The sequence below is a fragment of the Lates calcarifer genome, linkage group LG16_LG22, assembly GCF_001640805.2.
Source record: "Lates calcarifer isolate ASB-BC8 linkage group LG16_LG22, TLL_Latcal_v3, whole genome shotgun sequence".
NCBI classification, from domain to species: domain Eukaryota; kingdom Metazoa; phylum Chordata; class Actinopteri; family Centropomidae; genus Lates; species Lates calcarifer.
In genome coordinates, this window is record NC_066848.1 from 15,644,685 (window position 1) to 15,668,097 (window position 23,413).

General features: G+C 39.2%; 1 protein-coding gene across 1 annotated transcript in view; it reads right to left on the bottom strand.

Moving 5' to 3' along the window:
• kcnq5a (potassium voltage-gated channel, KQT-like subfamily, member 5a) overlaps nt 1–23,413 on the bottom strand; it is a 91,506-nt gene that overhangs the window by 46,129 nt on the left and 21,964 nt on the right.

Sequence of the window (23,413 nt, forward strand, 5' to 3'; positions counted from 1 at the left end):
GAGATTTTCCATCCATTAGGGTGGCCGCACTCCCAGACACACACATGCACACACACACACACACACATAAGGAAAGTCACGTTGAGATCCAACAACTTACAACTCATCTTGGTAAATACACTAATTATATAATCTTTTGGGTGATGTATCACATTTTCAATGGGTGTTTTGTTTTGTATGTATGTGCATTTGTGTGTGTGAAATAACCGAGGTACTCACCTGCTCATCATGCAGCGGGGGGAACCCATATGGAGAACAAACAGCAACAGAGAAAAAGAAAAGAGAAAAGAGGAGGGAATTAGAACAACAAAACAGCAGTCAAATTCCTGTCTCTCCTGTATTCTTAAAGCTGCTACTACACTTTTTTAACACTAATTCACTGTTCCTAACAAATACCCTGCAGTAAGTCAGTTTAAGGATTTCCACTTCTGGCCATATGCCTCCATATTTTGAATTGGTTTAATGAGTTTACCCAAGATTATAAGAAAAAAAGAGCTGACACAAAAAACAAACTCTTTGGATCTGGTTAACTTTAGCACTTTTCCAACTGCTTGGTCTGCCTTACTTAACCAATTATAACCATAATAAGCAAACCATTCACAGACTGTCACTCACTGTTAGTCCTTGCATCATGAACTTGTGTTAATGAAATTCAGAGCTACAGAGACGTTTTTATTTGTAGTGACTGAAACAAGGTGGTGTTAATGTTTTTTTCCTATTTCTTAATAGTTTTCAGATTAAATTAAGTTTTTAGTTTTAGTTTTTTGATGCTGTAATCCAAATGTTCACCATCCTACTGACAGAAGCTCATAATGCCAGATACACTTACAGTTACACTATTCTCTAGCTTCCTGTTGTTTTTTTTGCCAGCAGCTATAATGATATGTATTGTCATAATGATCTTTACTGTTATAAGAATGTGATATGTGCACAAATGTCGCTACATACTCTACTTTTAGTATTATATCAGTGTACGTTTATGACTTTTACTTCTGCAACAATTTTATTTCCCAATTTTGCATATCACCAAATACAGTGCTTTTAGTCTATTGATACCACCTGTGATTAAAAAGTCATTTCTAACTCCATCTGTTTCATGCAAATGTGTTTGTAGCTGATGCAAATGTTTGGAAATTAGAAAACACAGAAATAACAGAGCCAGTTCATAATTAGCCCTGTGAAATCTGTTATCCAGGATTGCCAAAGTCAGGCTTACAGAAGCTGGATAAGTCAAAGAGAGCCTGACTTTACTGATGTTGTTTTATGACACAGATCTAAAATTGAACTAAAGCTTGTAAACAAACTCACATGCACATGCCTCTTACATATATCTTCTTGCTGGACAGAGTTTTGGTAACTGTAAAGCTTAGGTTTCCAAGTATGTGGAACTGCTGGTGATCAGATGTCTTCCTCAGTCTCCTGTTACCCATAAACCCTTGCATTTTAGGATTCAGGAATATGACTGATACTGACATACTTCTACTGACAGGCTTCTCTGTGATTTGAAGCCTTCACCTGAGTTCAGATGTTGTTGTGTTGTCTTTCAAACGAGTTAAATCACTTCACTAACTGTACGTGAATATACCACGCTGCTTTGTGTGGCCTCCCGTTCTGGATCAGAACTTAAGCTACACGTCTCAAATGAAAATGTATAAATTAGAGCTTATTTTATTGTTACAGTCATAAGTCTTTTTGGAAAAGAATGTCAGCAAAATTCCTTAAATGTAAAGTAAATGTAATCACCGTCTCCCTGGAGGCGACTAATCTACAGAGTAAATGTTTAATCATGGCTGTATGATGTGACTGTGTGCAGCCTGCAGCCTTGTTGCGGAAAAAGAGCACTACGTAATGGAATATTAGTGTGTCTCGTGTCTGGCTTACTACTGTAGCTGTGTTTCATCTCTTGTTGGGACACACACACACACACACACACACACACACACAGTAGTGGTGTCTGTGAGCTGCCTGTGGTCTGGACAGCATCACAGGCTGTGGTCAACACTGCGGTGTCTGGGTTATACACAATTTACACTTGTCTTCAAAGACACACACACACACACACACACACACAGATACCAAGTGGAGCCTGTGGCTGTGTAACAGTGTACAAGTGTATTTTACAGTCTTGCAGTGGTAAGTTAAGAGTCATATACAGCCCAAAATCACAAATCACAAATTTGGCTCAGAGGGCTTTACAATCTGTAAAATCTGTAACCCTCAATTTGGATAAAGGAAAATTTCTGTAAAATTTCTGTAAAAAACAAGAAAAACAAGAGTATAAAAAGGAGATACAGTAGCAACAGTAAACAGGAATAAACAACAACAAAGATGCAGAGGCAGAAATGCAACTTACACAGATGTCCAACTAGTATATTGTAAGCAACTGCAGAGTTCTTTCATTTATACTCTAAGTTGTATTAAAATCACAGCAGATATCTGCGTTCTCCCATCACACACAATCTCTCTGACAATCCAAAACCCTCCTGTATTGTTAGAAATTGTGAAGCTGAGCATTTAATTTTTTTTTCAAAGTTCCAAAAATACCAAACATGCATCTTTGGAAAGGCAGTTAATTAGGAAAATGTGTATAAAGCGATAGATGAGACATCTAGAAATCCACAGTGAAGCTGTAATTAAAACATCATAGCATTATATAACGTAAATAGTGTTAGATCAATAATATACAGTATAGGATGCTGTGGGAGGTGATGCGCCTGCATTGTCTTTGCACACTGCTGAAAAATATGTTAAATTTAGCCTTTAACCTTGCAACATGATCAACAACACAAAAATTCAAACACACACATGCATAAATATGTACTAATGAACATTTTAGGGCAACTATGACCTAAAATGTGATAAGGCTAGAGTAATTGTGATGTGTTTTGTTTTGCGATATTCATGATGTTTCCATGACAGTTACCACAGTTTGTGCCAGTTGAATGTGTTACTGTTTTTCCCCATGCTGAGGAGAAAGAGGTAACTGCATGAATAAAAGAAAACAGTGAGGTAGTTTTGGGTCAGAGAGGATGAACAAATGATAGTAGTGAGGTCTATAGATAGTGTCAGTGAGTAACCATAGGATGAGAAACAGCAGAAGGAGTCAGATCCAGTATCTGGTGGCTGTGGTGTGAATCCAGGTCAGCTGTGAATTCCTCGCTGATCACAGTAAGTCATTATATGTGTCTGTGTGAGAGAAGAGGGCGTAGGAGAGAGAGACTATGTATGAAATGGACCTGTTTATCTGTCTGTCCATCTAGACAAGAGAATGTTAGACTCATGTGGTTTGAAGCTTGCATAAGGGTCTCTTTATCAGTCTTCACAAATATCAAACTAAATTAAATAACAGGCTTGGGTCTGGCTTTTTGTGCTCCTGTGAGTTTCCTGTTATGAAAATGTCGTAATCACCTGCTTGTATAACGGTCTCCAAACTATTTTGCCTCTAGAGCAGCATCTCAGCAGCTGCTTTGGAGGCTGCAGAGTATCAGTCTTTTCCCACTCAGTGTATGTAACAGGCAGGGTGTGGTGGTGTAAAGGATACACCTTCCCTTTTTAACTGCCCTACATTCCCTCTGTCCACACACACACACACACACACACACACACACACACAATGCTGTCTGTATATGAGTAATGACCGGACGATCTCATGTGGTCTTTGACCCTTGAACTTTCGTCTCCATGCAGGCTCACAGCTCCTCTTCCCCGGGGCCCACACTCGTAGAGACTGTGTTTGTGTGTGTGTGTGTGTGTGTGTGTGTAAGGCTTCTTTTTTTCTGTACGTTTGAATGTTCATGGGTATGCGTGCATTTGTGCGCATATGCGTGTGTGTGCACTCGTTTCCCCTCGCAGCATCTGGAACGTATTCCCACTTCACCACCGTTTATGGTAGAGCCATCACCGGCAGGATGCATGGACATCTATGGAGCTCCCAGGCCCCCAGCTCTACGCGTTTAAAAGCCCCTGGAAGAGAGGCCCTGCACAGGGGAACAGCCAGCCAAGCTGTGCCCCCACAGACGCACCCATTAACGGGCTTGCTAGCCAGGGGTCACGGCCCTATTTACCAGCCTTAATGGCTAGAAAGGGTGGAGAGGGGGGCATTACGCCTGGGAGAAATATGATACGAAGGAGCTTTGGGATTGTCAGGTTAGAATTTGGTCACTGTGCTCCCTGTTTCTCAATGCAGGTGGTTGAGAGTCTGACATAAAGTTGAGGCTTGGGAAAGTGGATTTACTTGTCAGTGAGGCAATAGACGCTTGGGCCACCTCTTATCTATTTTTCAGTTTTGTTTAGGATCACAGACCTATAATACCACCGAGAAGAAAACAACAGAAGAAGAGCTCAGTTTTGCTAATGAGGGCTCAGTGTGCTGCATAAATGATTCAAGTAAATGGATATAAAGTGGTACCACACGCCCCAAGAAAAGCCACACAACTTGTTTGTTGTCATGTCAGAATAGTTGTTAGCACACAGTTGAGCACTTTTAAGGCACTTGAAATGTGGAGTAAACATCCTAAGCCTTTGGTAATGGTTGCCATGGAAAATTAAAAAGAGCATGACATACAGGAGCAAGTTGGAGAGTAAACACATAGGCTCTAAATCAGTGTGTTTAGTTAGTAAACAGCAAGCATCAGCACTATTAATTATAAGCACTACTAATATATTTTGACATGTGTTAATTTATTCTGTTCAGTCAGTCTGTGTCAGTGGTGTTTACTGTTCTGCCACTGTCAAACATACTTCCACTGCTATTGCTTTCAAGATCACTACCATTTCTACAGTTTATTACTACATATACCACATTGCTGTAGTTAAGTCTACCTTTCAATGTAGAAAAAAAGCTGATCAGATTTTACATCAACTGTACTACGGATATTCAAAATTCACCTGCAGAGTCACTGTATCAGAGCAGTAGCAAATATTAATGGTGTATCCTGCTTCCTAGCTATTGTGTACTGAGCTCTTCACTAAAATAAGTGGTTTAGAGTGAAAGAATGAATGGATGGATGGGTGGGTGGAGATGTTAACTGATGACTGATGGATTTGGAAAATAAGGATGATAAATATATACTGTACAATTTGTTTGTCTCAAAAGCCCAAAAAACAGCAGCCACCCAGTGCTATCAGGGTGTGACTGTGGCTTTTTGTAAAACACAGCCAACTAGACCACACTAAGGTGACTCTATTGCTGTTAAACTGCTGTGGATCTGTTTCCAAACAACCTGTATCCAGGGCACGGCGCTGAGGTTTGAGGTCTGTCTCGGTTCTTTTTCAGTCTTTTACTGACTCCATTTCTAGCCGTGGTCTTCACTGAACTGGAGATAACCCCTCTGGCAAGTGGAGCGCTAAATGCAAAGCTTTGTCTTGTCAACAAGGCTGTTTGTTTGGACAGTTTCTGCAGATTGGGCTCATTAAACTTTAACGCCAGCAGTGAGGGGGATGAGGGAAGGGCAGGGGGAGGAAGCTGGGTCATGTCTGCATACTGCGCAACAGTCAGTTACTTATGTGCAACTGAATTGACAAAAATGCCTTCCTCACACTGTTACTCACTGTTCTGACCTTTGTGTCTTGTGCTGTACATTAGAGAAAGTTTTTGATAATTGATTTGGGATGACTGAGAACCCTCAAGCTCTTGTTTTCCTGTACACATAACAGGAATACCAAAGGATGACATAATGTGATGCAATATGCCATTTAACACCATAGTTTGTTTGCAGAAAAAAATACTGAAGTGGTTCTCTATCTTCATTAATCAATATTAAGCATGTTCTCCATCTTAGTTTAGTGTCTTAACATGATAGCACTAAACACAAAGCACAGCTGATGGTGATGGGAAGGTCATTCGTTTTGCATGTATTTGCTCATAAACCAAAGTACTGGACAAACTGGACAAGAGGATCTCCAGAATTATTAAAAATGTCTGTGTCAAACTTTAGGGCCAGTCATTCAATAGTTACTGATCTGTTTCACCCAAAACCACAGAGCCATATTGTGGCGCTGGAAGACAAGCCTCCAAAATCAGCAGAACACATCATCTGGGACCATGATTGTCTGTAAAACATTTTCAATCCATTAGATGCAGATTTATTTCACTGACTTGGTGGTGGCAGACAATGAAAGGCTGGGGGAATTTCAAAAATCATTAGGGTTCATCCTCTGTGGACCATGAATATCTGTACAACATTTCAAAGCAATCCATCCAGAACTGGCTGACATATTTCAGTCTAGACCAAAGTCCCTAGAGTCACACTACCAGCATGCCTAAAAAGTGGATTGAGACTTAAGTGACATTCAACATACCTGTATAATCTAATGTCTTAATTTAAAGCAAAAATGCCTTGTTAAGCATTATGTGTGCAACACCGTGTGGACAGACCACCAGTCTTCTCTAGGATATCACCTGGGAAATGATGCGTGTGCTGTGACTGCTCTGGCAAACTCAGTCAGTGAGATGAACTTGCTGTGACAAAGAAGTCGCTGTATGAGTTCATTCTCTCCACACACTCTCACGATGGGGACCGGATATTAGATAAGGACTAAATTATTATTATGGCCGGCGAGGCTACTCGGATGCTGACTTTTCGAACAAGTTCAACGCAGCAGTATGAGTCACGGACCGAAATGAAAGTGTGACTCATTTTACGAGGCTGCAAATCTCATGTGTTTCTCTGAGGCAGATGCTGGCACTGGGATTCGAACACAGTGAGAAAAAAAGAAAAAAAAAAAAAAAAAAAACCTCTTGCTCTGCAGTGCCACAGCTTATCATAATGGAACCAATTGAGGAAATCCCCTGAGTGAGCAGAATGATAAAAATTAGATCAGCCAGTTTCGTGTTCCAAAAATGTGGAAGTGCTGTTTTGTTATGGAGGAGTACCCAGACATGGTGCACCTAGAAAAGAAGCATTTTCCTCCCGAGGACTATGTTGTATGTTATCGGTGAGTGGTGTCTTACTTGCCAGACAAACACACTATTCTTCTCCTTTGTAGACCCCGATGTTCTGTTTATGCATCATATAATTCATAACTTGTTTATTTTTTGCTGAAAATAAGTCAATACACACTTGTTTCTATATCTATATCTCTGGAAATTCAGAGATGCTTTCTCTATGTTTACACTTCTTGTGAGATGTAATGCTAAATCAGGGGAGACAGGCAAATATAATATTTATACTTTGCTAAAGAGAGGCACAGCAGCAGTTTAATGACTCAGTGTGTAATTTTCCAACCTCATTTAATGTGTATTTACAACTGAGCGGACCAAAAATCAGTTGAAACTCTTTGCTCTGTGTGATGTAAGATAAAGTCATCTCCACTGGAAACACTCACAGACTCCGTGAGCAAAACTCTCAAAAAACTCTTACCGTTACGTAGATGGAAGCAAACAAATATAATAAGCTGTGGCTAACAATGATGCTGGGTAATAATTTGTGGGCTATTTCCCCTCTGTGAGCCGGTAGCTGTCTTCTATGAACAACTCTACTGGCTGACTCATGGTGAAGAATTCATGGCAGCAGCTGCTCTGAGGCTTCAGTTGTCGAAAAACACACACAAACGCACACACTCACACACCAAAAACAAACCAAAGTTAAGCCCGTCTCTGCATACACACAGAGACACACAAACACACAAAACAAACTGAGTGGACATGCATGGATACATAGGCACACATGCAAGCAGAGACCTTGAATCCACAGGCATGAGGGATACAGGCGAAGCGAGATTACATGTGCGCACGCACGCACACACACACACACACACACACACACACACACAAGGTAAAGGATGATCTCTCAGTAAATTGATTTGTATAATAACCTGTAATGTGCCTTACTCTCTGACAGCTGCTTCGTGAAATGAAAGAGCTCACTCAAATCTCATTCAATATTTCAACAGCTATTAAATTAGATACTACACGCACACACACACACACACACACACACGTGTTCATCCATTCATAAATATGTATGAGTGAATGTATATATTTTTTTATTTACCTATTTATACATACACATGACTGGACCCTTGTACATACATACATAAAAACCGCAACCAGTACAATACACAAAGATTCCTACAGACAGATGAACACACACCTACATATACAGGTATGGAACATCTACATGCTATCTCACACACACAGATATTAAATCACTCAGCCCTGGACAGTCAATAACTATCTGAGTCGACATTTTCTCTTGATGCGTTGAGCAAAAAAAAAAAAAAAAACTACATCAGAGAGAAAAGAGACTGAGAGAGAATTTCATTAAGGAGCTGTTCCCTCCTGCGGCCAGCTGGCCTCCCTCTGTCTCATCAGCTCCCAGTCATTCATCAACATGTTAATTAGATAGTTCATCAACACATGCAATCAAAATGAGAGGGAACCCCCCTAAGGTATACTATCACCCAAAAATTTCCACCATCTTTTGTATTATTACAAACAAGACCTCACCCTTTGTTCTTCCCCTACTTGTATGGGATGTCTGTGATGAAAGTCAGGAAAGCTTCATATCACTGGGCAGGTCAATAGACTGACCACAGGAGTGAATAATAAGGTATTTGTTTAACACTTAATCATATTTGGTGATTTTTTTTTTTTTAGTCCAATGCCTGAAAAATAACTGAATTTTCTTTTTCTTTTTTTTTTTTTAAAGAAAGGACTGATTAAAACAGATTTTCACCTGCACAATCTTGCTTGCCCTGAGGACTGCTCAGAAAACGCCTCCAGTAAAATGGATGTATGAGAAAATGCAAACGTGCTGCTGATGTGTCAATTTCCATCTAAATTTCACCAGACTACAGCGATATTTTTTCCATACTGTTACTCATTTATTGATAATTAAGATAAGGAAGAAAGTCATATTTTTAATAGGTAAATGAGGAATAATACACTGGAAGTTAGATTTTTCTTTTTTTGGTATTGATCCATATTTTTTGTTTGTGTATCTTTACAGAGTTCAATATCAGTTACAGTTAAGTTTTAATGAAACCTGCAGTAAAATATGAGAGGAAAATGTTGAATGATTTTTTTGCAAATTGCCAATTCCATTTCCATTTCTCTCCACACCATTTTACAGAGGATTTTCCCACCTAGATGTATTTATAGCCTGACTGGATCTCCTGTCAGAGTAGAGCTCTGGATGTGACAGTCATAGTCGATCGGATCGAGTTACACATGCATACATGTGGACTGACATGTTTTTGGAAACCGCTTTCCAACTTGAGCTGGAAGTTCCCAAGCTCCTGTCTGTAACCTCCAGGTTTCTGGTAGTTAGGTAGTAGTTTAGACACAAGTTTATCAAATCCATTGCTTTATAGTGGGCGTGGGTAAAAGATTTGGGGGATAAGATGCCCATACTCAAGCAGTCTATGCGTATTAGGAAAGCCATTTCTACTTGGTCAGAGACTGGTGTTCAAAGAGTGGACATCACCCCAATCTTCATCTCTGTGTGCATGGTACAATAATAAACATTTATTCAATTATATCCTGTATGTCAGTGGTTCATCTAATAAGCCCAGACCTTGAATATTATCTTCTGTGATAAATATTCGCTGTCTTGTGTCTTTTATATAATTTCCTCTGTCAATTAACAGTATTGTCCCTTTTACTATTTGTCCAGCTGCTCTCTTCTCATTATGGGTGGAGATGTTGTTGTTGTCATTTTTTTCTTTTGACATAGATTTGATTTTCTTAATCATATTATGTACTTACATTTTCCCGGTGTTATTTGTGTTTGTATTTGTTTTCTGTGTAACTTGTGTTACTGACTGCTGTGGCGTTGCAAAATTATTTCTAGTACATAATTGTACGGTGTGTAAAATGTTATGTGAATATGTTTATTGGACTATGCATTGTTGGTAATGCTTAATTGTATAATGAATTGCTGATCATAAGAAAAATGTCATTTTTTATGATGGAAAATATTTTTAAAAATCACTTGTTATTAGCAATTACCAATCATCCACCCATTACCCCCAGTACATGCACGCATACACATACACACATAGGAACAAGTTAAAAGACACACAGCAAGATAAAAATACAAACAGGCATATAAACAGACTTGTGCATTTTGCACATACACACAGTCACTCCGAAATGATGAAGTGTCTGCGCTCAGTGCTCTCAGTGCTGGCCTAAACACAGCTGAATGACATTGGTCAGAGGTCGTGGCTGAACTCTGACATCGTTTATTCATGTCTGAAACATCTACAAACATCTATAATCCTGCTGGGATTAGGAAAGGCTTAGTGAGGCAGGACAGAGACATCAGCCTCCACCATGTGAGACTGTATCCCTCGCTTCTTTCCTCTCATCACCCTCCATCCATCTCCAGTTCCCCCTGCCACGATCCTCTCCCTTCGGCACAGAAACTCAGGGCCAAAGATGGAAACGCAAAATGTCTGAAAACCACTTCTACATACTTAACATCAACTACATATTTTCTTTTGTTTGACACATCATTTGCTGTGTGAAAACATTTCTCTCCACTGGAAACATTTGCAGAATCTGAGAACAAAACTCTCAAATCTCAAGTATTGTTGATACTACATAGATGGAAAAAAAGAGCAATCTTCTTCTACTGAACGTGTCCATAAGTACAAGGTCCACAAACAGAGGGGTCTTGCGAATAAAGTGATCAGTTACAGTTTCTGTCCAAACATTATTCTTGTAATATGACCTGCCAAAGAGTCCATGAGAAAAGCCAATGGAGTCCTGACCAGCTAAATGCTTTGAAACATGTTTAAGATAAACCCATCCAGATACAGTGTGAGTGACTGAAAGATGTATCAGCAGCTGCAATGTCCAGTAATAACTATGCTGATCCATTTTTAAAACTAAATACATGGTAGCCTTGTGATGTAGGGACTACTTGTTGAGCTAGCTGGTGAACTACTATAGCTCGCTAGTATACACTTTCCAGCTGGCAACATGCCAGCACTGATCACAATAGCTCCGTGAGCACTGTTTTCTCTGTAGCTGTGCTGTGTATTCCCACTGGCATTTTGCTTGGGATTGTACATCATTTCATCCAAAAGAGAGGGGGAAAACATTCCGAGCTAATGAACTTGTCTGTCTCTGATGGAACAATAAGTTCACACAGTTACTCAAGGACGTATTGACTTCGGTCTCAATTATTGCCATGCAACCATGACAATCTTTTGTGTTGCAGTTTAAATAAAAGGTGAGTTTTGCAGCAAAGCTAATAAGGTACAATAGCTTCCTCCATTTTGTACTCTCCTGCTCTCCATTCCCACAGAGGTCAGCACCGCCTAGACTACTGCTATTGGTCAAATTTGTGTGTTAAGGTTTACCAAAGCTGAACTTGACGCAAAAACTACACTGATTTTCTTTGCTGCCGCAGCACTTTCTGTAGTGTGCTTACTCTACATTATTAGATCACAGATTAAGTGGTTAAGAGTTTGACGCTGAAGTAAAAAGTATAAGATATAGATAAACTGACATTATTGGCAATTGAGAGATTTCAGGGTTTTGCCAATTGTGAGAGGTTCAAAAATCTGTTGTGCTGCAATGGCTTGACTTTTGGTTTAATTAGAATTTGTTCAAGAGGTGTCAGGTTTCATTATTGGGGGAATAACGTTCATAAAATATACCAAAAATACACTGCATGGCCTAAAACTATTTTGTTTTAAACTTTGCTTGATTCTGGGAATCAGTGACTTGGTGCCTGTTTCTTTTGAGATAGGAGCCACCTCACACTTTATCTCTACCCTTCACTAAGTCAGGTATGTCTGGTATAAATGTGTGTGTGTGATACCATGTGACAGGTAATGTCCTGGGGCTACTAAAGGATTAACTCTCCTCATCCCTCTGCTATCACAAGCCTGCATTCAAACCACTCAGACCACTGAACCCAGGCCATTCACACACATTAATCCTGCTGTGAGATTTAGTCTGAGTGTGTACATCTCTGTGTATATGATGTATGTATATATGTGTAGGTGAATGGATGGTTATACATTGCCTAGAGAAATATATACATGAGATTATGATGAGATTAAAATTTGTGGTTTAAGATTAAAATTGGATGGATTGCCATGATATTTGGTATGCACATTCATGTTCTCCGGAGGATGAATTTTACTAACTGTATTTTGTAATTGTGACAAAATGTCCTCACTGTTATTTTTGTTTAGTGCTAATTAGTAAATGTTAGCATGCTGACAAGCTGAACTTGAAGATGGTGAATATCGTAAACATTATACCAATTGTCATTGTGAACACGTTATTACACAAAGCACTGCTGCGCCCAAACACAACAAGAAGTCTTGTTAAATTACTCATGGCATTGTTGACGAAAGATTGGTTTGTCTGTGTGTTTAGCTGTCAGAGTCAAATAAAAACCCACCGTCCATCCACCTTCTTCTTTCATTATGCTGGTAAACACTACAATACCCACAATTCCAAGCTCCTTTAAAACTCAGCAAAATTCAGGCAGACAGATTGGAAATTAGTTTGAAGAGCTGTAAAACTCAAGGAAAAGAAATTTACAAGCCTCTGAGAATTTTTACACACTTCAGACCAGATTTTGTTTCCACTGTTAAAAGGAAAAGCAAAGAAAAGAGAAGAAATGAGAAGAGACAAGAATTGGAAATGGAAAAACAAATGATCATGATTGATTAAAGACTACTTCTCTCAGCCTGTGACTGATTCATTGATGCCGGAAATGAAAGGAACAAAAAAGTGCAAAAACATAAAATTCAATAAAGCATAGAGACAAAAAGAAAAAAGGTGGAACAGTATAAAGGGATAACAAGGTGTATAGGCTCAAACAGAGCAATGACGCAAAGGCGTATGTATACAAATGCACAGGCTGTGTAGGAACACACACACTTCCACACACATGCGTCACACTCATACAGGTGGGAAGGAAATAATAGAAAGAAAATGTGAGCAGAAAGAATGAAAGAAAAGAAAAAAATTAATGTATGAGGCGTCATAGCAGACGAAAGCAGTGACTCGTAAGGTCATGGGCTGTTGTCTGCAACGCTGCTGTCTGCTGAGAAAACGTGATGTAGCTGACACACCCAACAGAATGATATTTACAGGTATAAACTGCTGCACGTGAACGATTTCTGGTGTTTTAAAATGCACCCACTTACTCAGCCAGAGGCGTATCGATCAATAGCTGGCAGCTTCAGATGAAAAGGGCTGGTGGAGAGAAACCCATGGAGACAGGATGCCTATTTCTGGACTGCATATCAGTCAGCTCTCTCTCCAGGTGACTGCAATATTAAAGGGAGGCAGGCAACTGGTGGCATGAAATATGTACAGCATCATTAGGAGTGACCAATGGGTCTATGGAGAGGGGAGAGAGGAAGAGGAGGATAAAAAAAAAGGATCTCTACACACTATGTCATCCTGCCACTCTCCGAGGTTTTATATTTGCGGCATTATTTTGTTTTTTCATTCTGAAATACAGCAAAAACTAAATGAATTTTCAGTTTATCTCAAATTAGTGGGGTAAGAGCAGTGAATCACATGAGGGAAAAAAACTACTGCACAGATACGTCTGTGACTCTAATGCCATTTTACTGTGCTGTGCTGCAATGACTGTAATCGAGTCTTGCAACCTGTGCACAGTGGGTATAGCCTTTCATAGAATGTAATGGAAGTGAAAAGGTGTTGTTTACCTTGATGACATGTTTGCAGGTATGGTAATTCATACAAACCACAGAAAATGTGTTCTGCTGTGAGTGTGTGCTTGTCAGTGGGCTTTTCTTCTTTTTGTACCCTTGTACCCAAAATAAACATATACACATAATTTTAAGTGCACCAGTCACAAATACTGTTAAAGCTTTTAATGGGAACCAGCAGCAGGAAATCTTCAGTCTGTTTGTTAGATCCAAGTGAGAACGTTTGAACAAAACTCCAAATCACCAAGATTCAGTTGCAAGCAAAAAATGTCACAGAATGGAAATTTCTCTCTGTTTGGTCATGCTTTCTCTAGTCACCCATGTTGAAGATCATCATCATCCAGTATCAACATTCATATTGGACAATTCTGCAGTTTGCATCCCATCAGATTGTGATATACCAGGGCTGTGGATTCAGTGAGTTTATACACCCATCAAAACTGCTCCCAGTGGTAGCCAGACAGCTTAGTAAGCATCCAGTTTCATCAAGGTGAGGAAACCTGCAGATGGGCTAGAGTTTAACACAAAAGCCAGAAACCCCAAGCTCTGTGAGGCCTCATATCTAATGGTGAAAATGCTACTGAGTGGGCCTTTGGTGATGACCAGAATAGACTGCTTTGGAGATACAAAGATTTTGTCAGTGATGTCAGTTGACACTTTAGGACCTTGGCACCTTGTACAACTTGCAGTAAAAGGAATGTGATGAACACAAGACTGAAAGCCAATTCTTCAACTGTGCACCATTCTTCCTCACATTCCCTATACTGCCGTGTCTCCATTAGTCTCACAACCTTCTCTGCAACCTACATTGTTGGCTTGTTAAATTTCTAGGTGACTGTATTTGCAAAACGGTCCATAGGAGAGGGCCAGTTGGCTGTTAGTTGGTATCACTTTGCACAGGACGCATAGCCTGATTTGGTCCTTAAGTATTTAGTAGTATATAGTATAGTAGTATATATAGAGTATCATTTGGAATTTTTAATGTAAAAATGTGCCCTTTTCCACCACGTTCTTTCTACCACAAACACCTCAGCCTGTGGCAGGGGATGACCAGCCATGAGGTGCTTAGCTGGAACATAAACTGTCACTGTGACAGAGTGCAGGCTGCATTGACATTTGTAAAAGCACAACCAGTACTGGTCAGCTGTACTGTCAGGCAGATAAACTGCATATGAGGACAGTCAATTCACTGACTGCAAATGCCCAGCTGAGATAGTAGGGAGGCAGGCTCTAATGTGCTGTATCAGTATTGTGCATAGATGATGTAGTTTGTGATTGTATTTTTAATGCTGATTCACTGAACTACAAGTGAGGTGCAATCAAAGAACTGGTGCTGCACCTGGATCAGCACCTCACCTTGATGAAACTGGATGCTTACAAGGTAAATGTAGGTACACTGAACACTAAGCCGTCTGGCTACCACTGGGAGCACTCTGGTGCAGATTAAACAATCAGACCAAGGCCACCTGAAAAGGAGGGGGGGGGGTGTCTTAGTCCTGTGGTTGGTCTGCTTTGCTTTCACAACCTATGCAGAATTGTTGATTCCAGTATGAGTCCAAAAGCTAAGCTACTATCAAATCTTCTGATTCTGAAGTGTTAAGGAAGCATCAAGATCATTTTGTAACCATGGCAGCACACATGTCCATTGCCACTGCACGTAGGATTTCTCTGATATATAAGGGTACATATCTCTTTGTTCTGTTTCTGTCCCATTTCTCATCACTCACAATTATTTCTTCTATGAGCTCTCTTTATGAACATCAGAGAAGATAAATAAACACATAATAATGTGAAGGAAAGTGCTGCATGACTTGCTGTCAGTCACCGGAAATTGATTTCCCTGTGTGGGTCCATGTAGTGTCATCATCAGTGTTATGGCACTGTCTAATATTGCTAGGTTTAAAATGTGGATTTGATTGGATTTGGCGATGGCTCCACAGTGTTTTTCCTTCATAAAAATAGTACTGCTACTGTTTTTTAATGCTAAACCAAATAGGTGAGACAAAAAAAAAAAAAAAGTACATCTCTACCATGTTTGTGCTTCCAACTTTGGTTCAGTCCATTCTCATGCACAAAGTTCTCGCTTTCAACAATGTGCATGGCAACTATGGTACGATTAAGATAGGGGATTGCGGAAGATTCTGGTTAATGGCAAATAAAAAAGTCAACATTAATCGCAAGTCTGTCATGAGATGCAAACACCACCCTGACCTCCACACCTGTAATTTCTGCCTTGCTATATTAACTGTACACGATTTCCTGTGTTGGCACTAAACATTAGCGATGGACATAAAACATGAGGTGCTGATTTTTGCTGGATCATTTGGCTGTGTGGACTGTTGCTATACAGACATGTTAAAGTCTGTATCATACTGTATACATAATATTAAACATCACTGGAGTTGCTATCCTCCAGTTTAAGGACCATCTCATTGAGTGCTTCACAGAGGCTGATGACACCGAGAGAAGAGGAGACACATTGGGATCCATGCAATTTTCATTTTAACAGCTGAGACTGGGTCATTACAACATACTGAGAAAAGGAGATTGTCTCGGCATGTGTTCGTGACTGATTTGCCAAATCATGTTCCGTTTATGTGCCAGTGCACCATGATTTACAAAGTCAGGAAGCTTGAAGCCACTTTCTAATACCTGAGAAAGGTGCCTGTAGTTAATTCTGCACAAGCTGTGTAGGCAGAGCAGAGCAGTGTAGCAGATGTGAAATATGTAATTAACATTTAAACAAGGGACTGCGAAGGTCAGAGAGAAACTCAAATGATCAGTCTGGACTCGTTTAATGACTGATTGACAGGAGCATGCGCTGACTCATATGGAGTCAAAGGACTGTTCATCAACTACGCTCATTGTCGCTCCCTTTAATTATTAATGAATTATTATTACTGTGGTTCCCTCTTTGTACATCGCGACACGAGATTGTGAATGTTTGTATCACACGTTTTCCGTCTTGAGAATGAGAAGTATAACTGTGTGTGTGTTTACTGTGCATGTACATGTATAGGTGAGTATATAGACAGAGAAGGGGAGAATTGCAAAGTGTTTGTTACAGCAGCTGAAGGGCAGGAAGTATAACCCAATAAGCAGGGCAGTTAGAGGGAACAAATCACCTCAGACACAATGTAAAACACAATCAGTCCTCTTACTGGGTCTGTACATCCTGTACATCAGATCCATCTTTGCTCTACTCCTCATTGCTCTGTTTACCATGTAGTAAATTGGCAAATAATAGAAAAAAAAGAAGAAAAAAATAGAACATTATAGAAAGACAGCTGTGTGTTAGAAGTGTTCCTCTCTGAAGCTGTCAAAGACCTAAATAATATGGCACAGAAAGACCGTGTCACATGTGAAAGACTGTTCACTTAGATCTTCAGGGTTCTGGATACATTGTTGTTTTGTAATTCCAATGAAAGAAAAGAAAGTGAGTCTCTGTGTACAAGAGACTCAAAGGAGTCACAAAGCAATGAAAAATAGCAGAGTTTCTAATGGTTGTAACATAAAATATCATGTAAGAGATAATATAACCAATTCATAATTCAATAACTTAATCATATAATTAGATAACATAAACTAAAATGTGTCATTGGGTACTTTTTTTTCAGTTTAAAGCCAGAATTGGTTCTCCAAAGTACAGCGGACTATACTTCTTAAAGTTAGTCTAATGACTGATTTAATATGTACGAGAAGACCACTTTGCACAACTTAAATATTCTTTTTTATAACAAAGTCTCTGACCTGACTTTGAACTAAAATTACTGGTAAATCACAGACTTTGTGAGCTGCTAAATTCTCAACAGATCCTCAAAAGATGTGTGAAATAATCAACAAGGCTACACATGTCACTACACTTGGCCAGTTTATTGCAGGTGGCTCAAGAAACGCAAAGCGCAAATGTAATTTAATTTCATACAGTGATTGTGTATCTTTTGGGGAATGCATTTTCCTTATCACTGTTGTTAGAAACTTTTTAAATCTTGTCTGCCCTTGTATTAGATAGTGTATAAATGATCTCGGACACTGCAGCAAATAACATTAGAAATTGTATTTATTTTATTTCTGTGTAGCCATGTGTGGATATGTGGAGACTTTAAATCACTGCACAAAAGGGTTATTTTTGGTAAAGTTTTTTCCCCATAACATACTGTTTGCCAGAGTTTACAAGTTACTGTTGTCCTTTGTACCCAAATTAAACATATACACATACTAATACACCTTTTTCTGGTGACCTCATATATTCCTACATATTCTGTTTTTTTAACCCTGACAGATATAAAGACTATACGGGAACAGCATATAAGCCTCAGCCTGTATGAGTCAGATATCAAAAGGAGCAGAGATAAAGGTGCCGTGGTAACAAAGTCTTTTTTCCAGCTGAGGGATTAGAGGAGGAAATCCAGTGTTATGAACTGAGAAATGACAAGTACACCTCAGTGGTTTCGTTCCATCTTTGGGTTATGGACACACACATAAACACACACCTCAGGCCCCTTGAGCCATTTTTCTTTTCCCTAATCTCGCCAACTCCAAATAGGTCAGAACAACAACTGTCTGTTCCAAAGACAACTCATATGAGCATTTTAACCACAATCATGCTCAAGTAGTTTTTAATAAATACTAAAAAAGTGTATTTTCAGAGCACTTTTCAAAATTAGAGATTACAGAGTGCTTTATAACATGACATAATAAAACAGAATAAATGAATGTATCAGTACAACATGGGAACTGTCCATAGGTTCATGCTTGAGGTCCTCTGACTGTGTGCTGTGTACTTTGTCTTCTTATACTTTTAAATTAATAATGATTCTCTGCAAGAAAAAAAACACAGTAAGCTAGACTCACAGCATCACAATGCATAGAAAAATCACTGGAGCACAAAAAGGCTTAAATAGTGTTTTGATTGACAGAGGACGCTGAGTCATTATGGTAAATAAAGTATGTCAGGTGACAGTGCGTGGGAGCAGCATGGATCAAACTATGGATGAATTAATTCAATCTCACCTACAGACTAAATCCCCTTCCAATATTACAGAGATTTATCAGGTGAACTACAGCAAGTGTTTGGAAAAATACCACTGACATAAACAACACGGAGCCATGTGCTGAACAAATATATTAAAATGAACATCTATTTATTGATTCATTATTTATTTATGTTTCACATAATATACACACATGTACATAATATACAATAAATTAAGACAGAAGTGGCAGAGGAGGTCACCCTGTCTCGAATTCTGCCATTTTCAAACCATTTACAGAGGAAGAACAGGAGGAGGACGAAGAGGAAGACAAAGAACAATAATTTTGTGCTCACTGGCCAAAGATGCCTCTCATACCTGCAGAGTTAGTTGAATGACAGCTGGGCCTTAAATAAAAATATACAAAAGAAGCCCAGAGTCAGACAGTAACTTCCTACAAAGGTTCCTGAGAAGAAAATAACGACGTAATTTAGTACAAATCATGGGGAAAGAAGAAAAGCTAAACCCAATTTTAACATTCATTCATTGGTTATTTAGGTAAGGCTTTATTTTGGGGTTAATTGCGGAAAGAACTACAAAATTAGGATACTAAGCATAGGTAAAATAGGGACTGGTCAGTTGGTACACTAAATTCTCAGTCAGGACAACTTTCAGACTTTCATTCAGAGAACAACAGGTTACAATTCAACAAAAATGAAGAATAAAGCTTCCAGTAAATACACGAGTACTCAATATTCACTGTGGTTCAAAGCAATTAATTTCAAGGAATTTCATGTGGAACTCGACACAACTAACTGAACTCTTTTGTAACTAGTTTGCCACCAACCTACATGATTCTTTCCAGGAAACCTTCAAGAAATTATTAGGAAATAGCAGACCTGTAATGTAAATGTGTGGGATGTTACGTGCTGGACTATTTCTTGACCGTGTGGAGTCTTGTCATCACTGTGATGTGGAGGCAACCAGTGAGGACTCTGATCTGATAGCAGATTCTCAGCAAGAAAGCTAAGAAGTGTATTCCCAAAAACACCACAATACTCTTTAAACGCTAAGAGATCTCAGTCATATTGACTAATAAATGATGTCTTAAGCATCATTTCCAGCCAATGCATTTGTATGTCTATATGTAAGAGTGGTTTGGAGGTTAGGTGGCCACTAACCATAACTTAAAGATGAAACATAGTGTTGATCTTTCATCTCCGAGAGAGCAGAGTGGACTATAATCTTTTTAATGTAAAATATTTCCTCCCCCTCTGTTAATAAGCCTGCCTCTCCCTGAATACTGCCACAGAATTGCTTTTGTCTTGCGACTGTTTCCTCCCATCAATCAAGCTGTTCACGGCTTGTGGTTGGATTTGGCCAAGTGGTTCAAGCTGGGGCACAGATCAGCAGATTTCCAGTAAGAAATCATCTGCTCTCTGAAATGATTTCATATCTAATTGCTTTTATTGACTTGGCAGATCTGAACTAGTGGCCGCCCTTATTGGCTTACTGAGCAGAAGCATTAGGCATAGAAGAGAGGAAGGCAGGAAAAATAGAGATGGATTTGCTGGTGTCATCAGCACTGCTGGACTGCAGTTGTCCCAGCATAACTCTCTCCATAAATTTATTCGAGTCAACTCGAAACTATCTAAATGACCTTAAAGAAGTACACACAATAGAGTCCTTGCTTCCTCATTGGCTAATGCATTGATCTCATTGGTTTGTTTGCTCTGTTTACAAACACGCAAACACAGAGATCACAGATCTCTTACCAAGCTTAGTGGTAATCAATTGAGGCCCCCCCCCTGCATTACGAAAAGGGACTGCGCTCTAAAAGGGCTGGGCATTGCCATGGAAACGGCCGAGGCAAAGAGACAGGGCGTGGTGCTCCAGGTTGGTGGTGAGTGTGGTAGCTGGTAATGACTGCACCAGACACCTGAGTGGGTCATTTACAATGAACCAGTTCTGATTTTCTTTCTTTTTTTTTTTTTTGAGAACAGTATCTGACGAGAGCAGGCGTTAGTGAGACTCTGCATGGCCGGTGTAATTAACCACAGGAGCAATCATGATGGAGGACCTATCGCTATCATCATGATTAATACTGCATGAGCGCATAAAGAGCAGAGGACAGGAAGCCTATTACCATGTTTGTGATTGCTTTTAGAATCCATTCTCTTAAGAGAGCTCTAATGTGCCATGCAAACCTCACCTTGTGTTGGACTCAAAATACCCTCACCTACATTTGTCATCATGCTTTAGTAGCTAACAGTGAATAATCATGCTGGATTTTCAGTGTAGTTCATTATAGCTCAAAATAGTATTGTAAAAATATGAATTAAATACCCATGAGCAAACTGTTTTCAAATGGATGTTAAGCATTTGACAGAGATGTTCTATTAATTCTAATCTTCCATAATGACTATAAATACTATTGATATCATTATTATTATAATATCTTGTTATAGCCATCTACATCCCTGTCTCTTAGAAAATAAGCTTGTATACAACTAAATTACATTGCCAAAGCCATTTCCTCAGAAATGTAACTGCTGTTTGTATCACATAATGTTCTTTCCAACCCAAGAAGTTGGGCAAAGACAAGGACTTTAAAACCAGAAGATGGGGATCATATCCTGCAAGTCATGCTTTTGCTCAAATATTGAAAATGCATCCTGTCTTGTGCTTCATTATATATTTATCCTAGACCATAATCGTTCCCTAACCAGGTTTTAAACGACCATTTCCCTACAAAATGTTTGCAAATGCAAATTAGTTGTATCCTCTTTAAGGCGGGGTGGTGTTTAAAGAAAAGTGGGGTGCCTTTACAACAAACCACCTAAAACCCCCAACTCCCCCCTTCTCCATCCCGCCCGCCACCCCATCAGTAGGGATGTTTTGATCTCTCTCACTCATCTACTTCCAATTAGGGAATGGGATTATGGGGCCAGCTGTATTATACTGAATGGGGGTGTTTTTGTTTTGCTTTGTAGTATCAGGCTCACTGCTTTTCTTAATTATGAATAATAAAAGTGATTCATAATGGAAAAAGCATTACAACTTCACACGCACATAGAAACTGACTCAATCGCACACACGCACACAGTGGCTGCCAGAGACGCAGAGTTAAAAGGACATTTCTTGGCCGGCAAACGTTGTTTTTGAGCAATTATTTCAAGATCGATGGAATAAAAATGTTTTTCTTATTTCTGTTAATGCTTCCCAACACTTTTGTCATTGTTCTGCTCTTCAGCCTCTGTGGCACGAGGAGACTGAGAAACCCATTATTAAAAAGACACACAAGCACAGTACCTCCCACTGTGTCACAAACACTTACACACACACAGTTTGTCTAAAGGCTGCGCTGAGCCTTGTCATTGCATGGGGGAACATCTGTGTCACTGTTGTGGTAACAGTTATGGTGAGACTTCCATCCTCATCCATATTTTTCCAACGAGCTCTCATAAATAAAATGAGCACGACCTCTGAAATGCAGATTGCAAGTTGTCAGCTATGAATTACGTGAACATTGTGTTCCTCCACCACAAACCGGAATATGTGACAAACCCATAAACTGGACTTTCTATTTCCTTTTGTTCATCATGTACAGTAAAAGTTAACTTTGTTTAGGAAAAAATTTGACCTGTGCCCATCAAACTGATTTAAAAAGTAGCCCAACTTAATTCCATAGTGTGTGAATGCTTCTGTGTTATGCTGTCCTCATTGCTCCAGTTATACTTAAGTAGCACAGTTAGCAACTTACTGGCAAAAGAGGATTTGTTTAGAACATATTGATGAACGTATTGATGAATGGTTTAGGAGTAGATGAAGCTGCAGGAGTGTTTTTTTCTTTTCTGTCCTGTCTGGGTTTACACTGTGGAATGCATAATAACTGAATCAAATATGGCCCCATGATATCTTCCATGTGAGAGAAAGCTGCTACTTTTCATTAGCCACCTTTTACTCCTACATGTTTTTTTTTCTTTGATGGATTACTCCTTTAAATTTATGGCATTAATGAGCGCTTGACAAATCTAAATCTTTCTTGAATTATATCAATTGAATTGTGTAATTGTTCTAGACTTGTTGACAAAAACAATCGCACCCCAAGGTCTATTTAGTGGCTGCCCTGAAGTGTTTCATCATAACTTCATCAGCAGGCAGAGTTTGCCCATTTGCCACAGAACTGAAAACATTTCAACTGAGTTTGTTTTGTTCGCCTGTTTCTGAGGTCAAGAGTGAACTCTGAAGCTTCACAGGACTTAATTTTAAAAATAGGAACTAAGTCATTTTTATGTAGTTGTAGTTGTTATGTTTTGCAAGTTTTGAAACTATGGTCTATATTACAGACCAGTTTACAGCATTTTACATGTGATTTTGCTTAATTCTGTTGCACCATATTTATACCTTACATGCTATTAACACAGGAAACACTTAGTAGTTTCACTAGTATTGAATAAGGTAGTGTCACAGAGTTAAATTTCAAAGCACATACAGTCAGACATAACCAAAACTTTGAAAACTGACTTTTTAAGTACTGAAATGTACGCTCACTGTGTTAAGTTATGTTTGCTAATTTTTGGAGCAGAATTTGTAGCACAAGACTACGATCTGAAAACCAAAATCACTCTAGCTTTCTTTACAGTTTAGGCATGAGTGGATGTCTCCATTCTGGAGGTGATTATTTATAACACACAAACTAGGGGTCACATTCACGCTTCTTAATCTGTCTGGGTTTTTAGAAAGGAATGAAATCAGAGAGGATTAGATTAGAAAGTCATCCC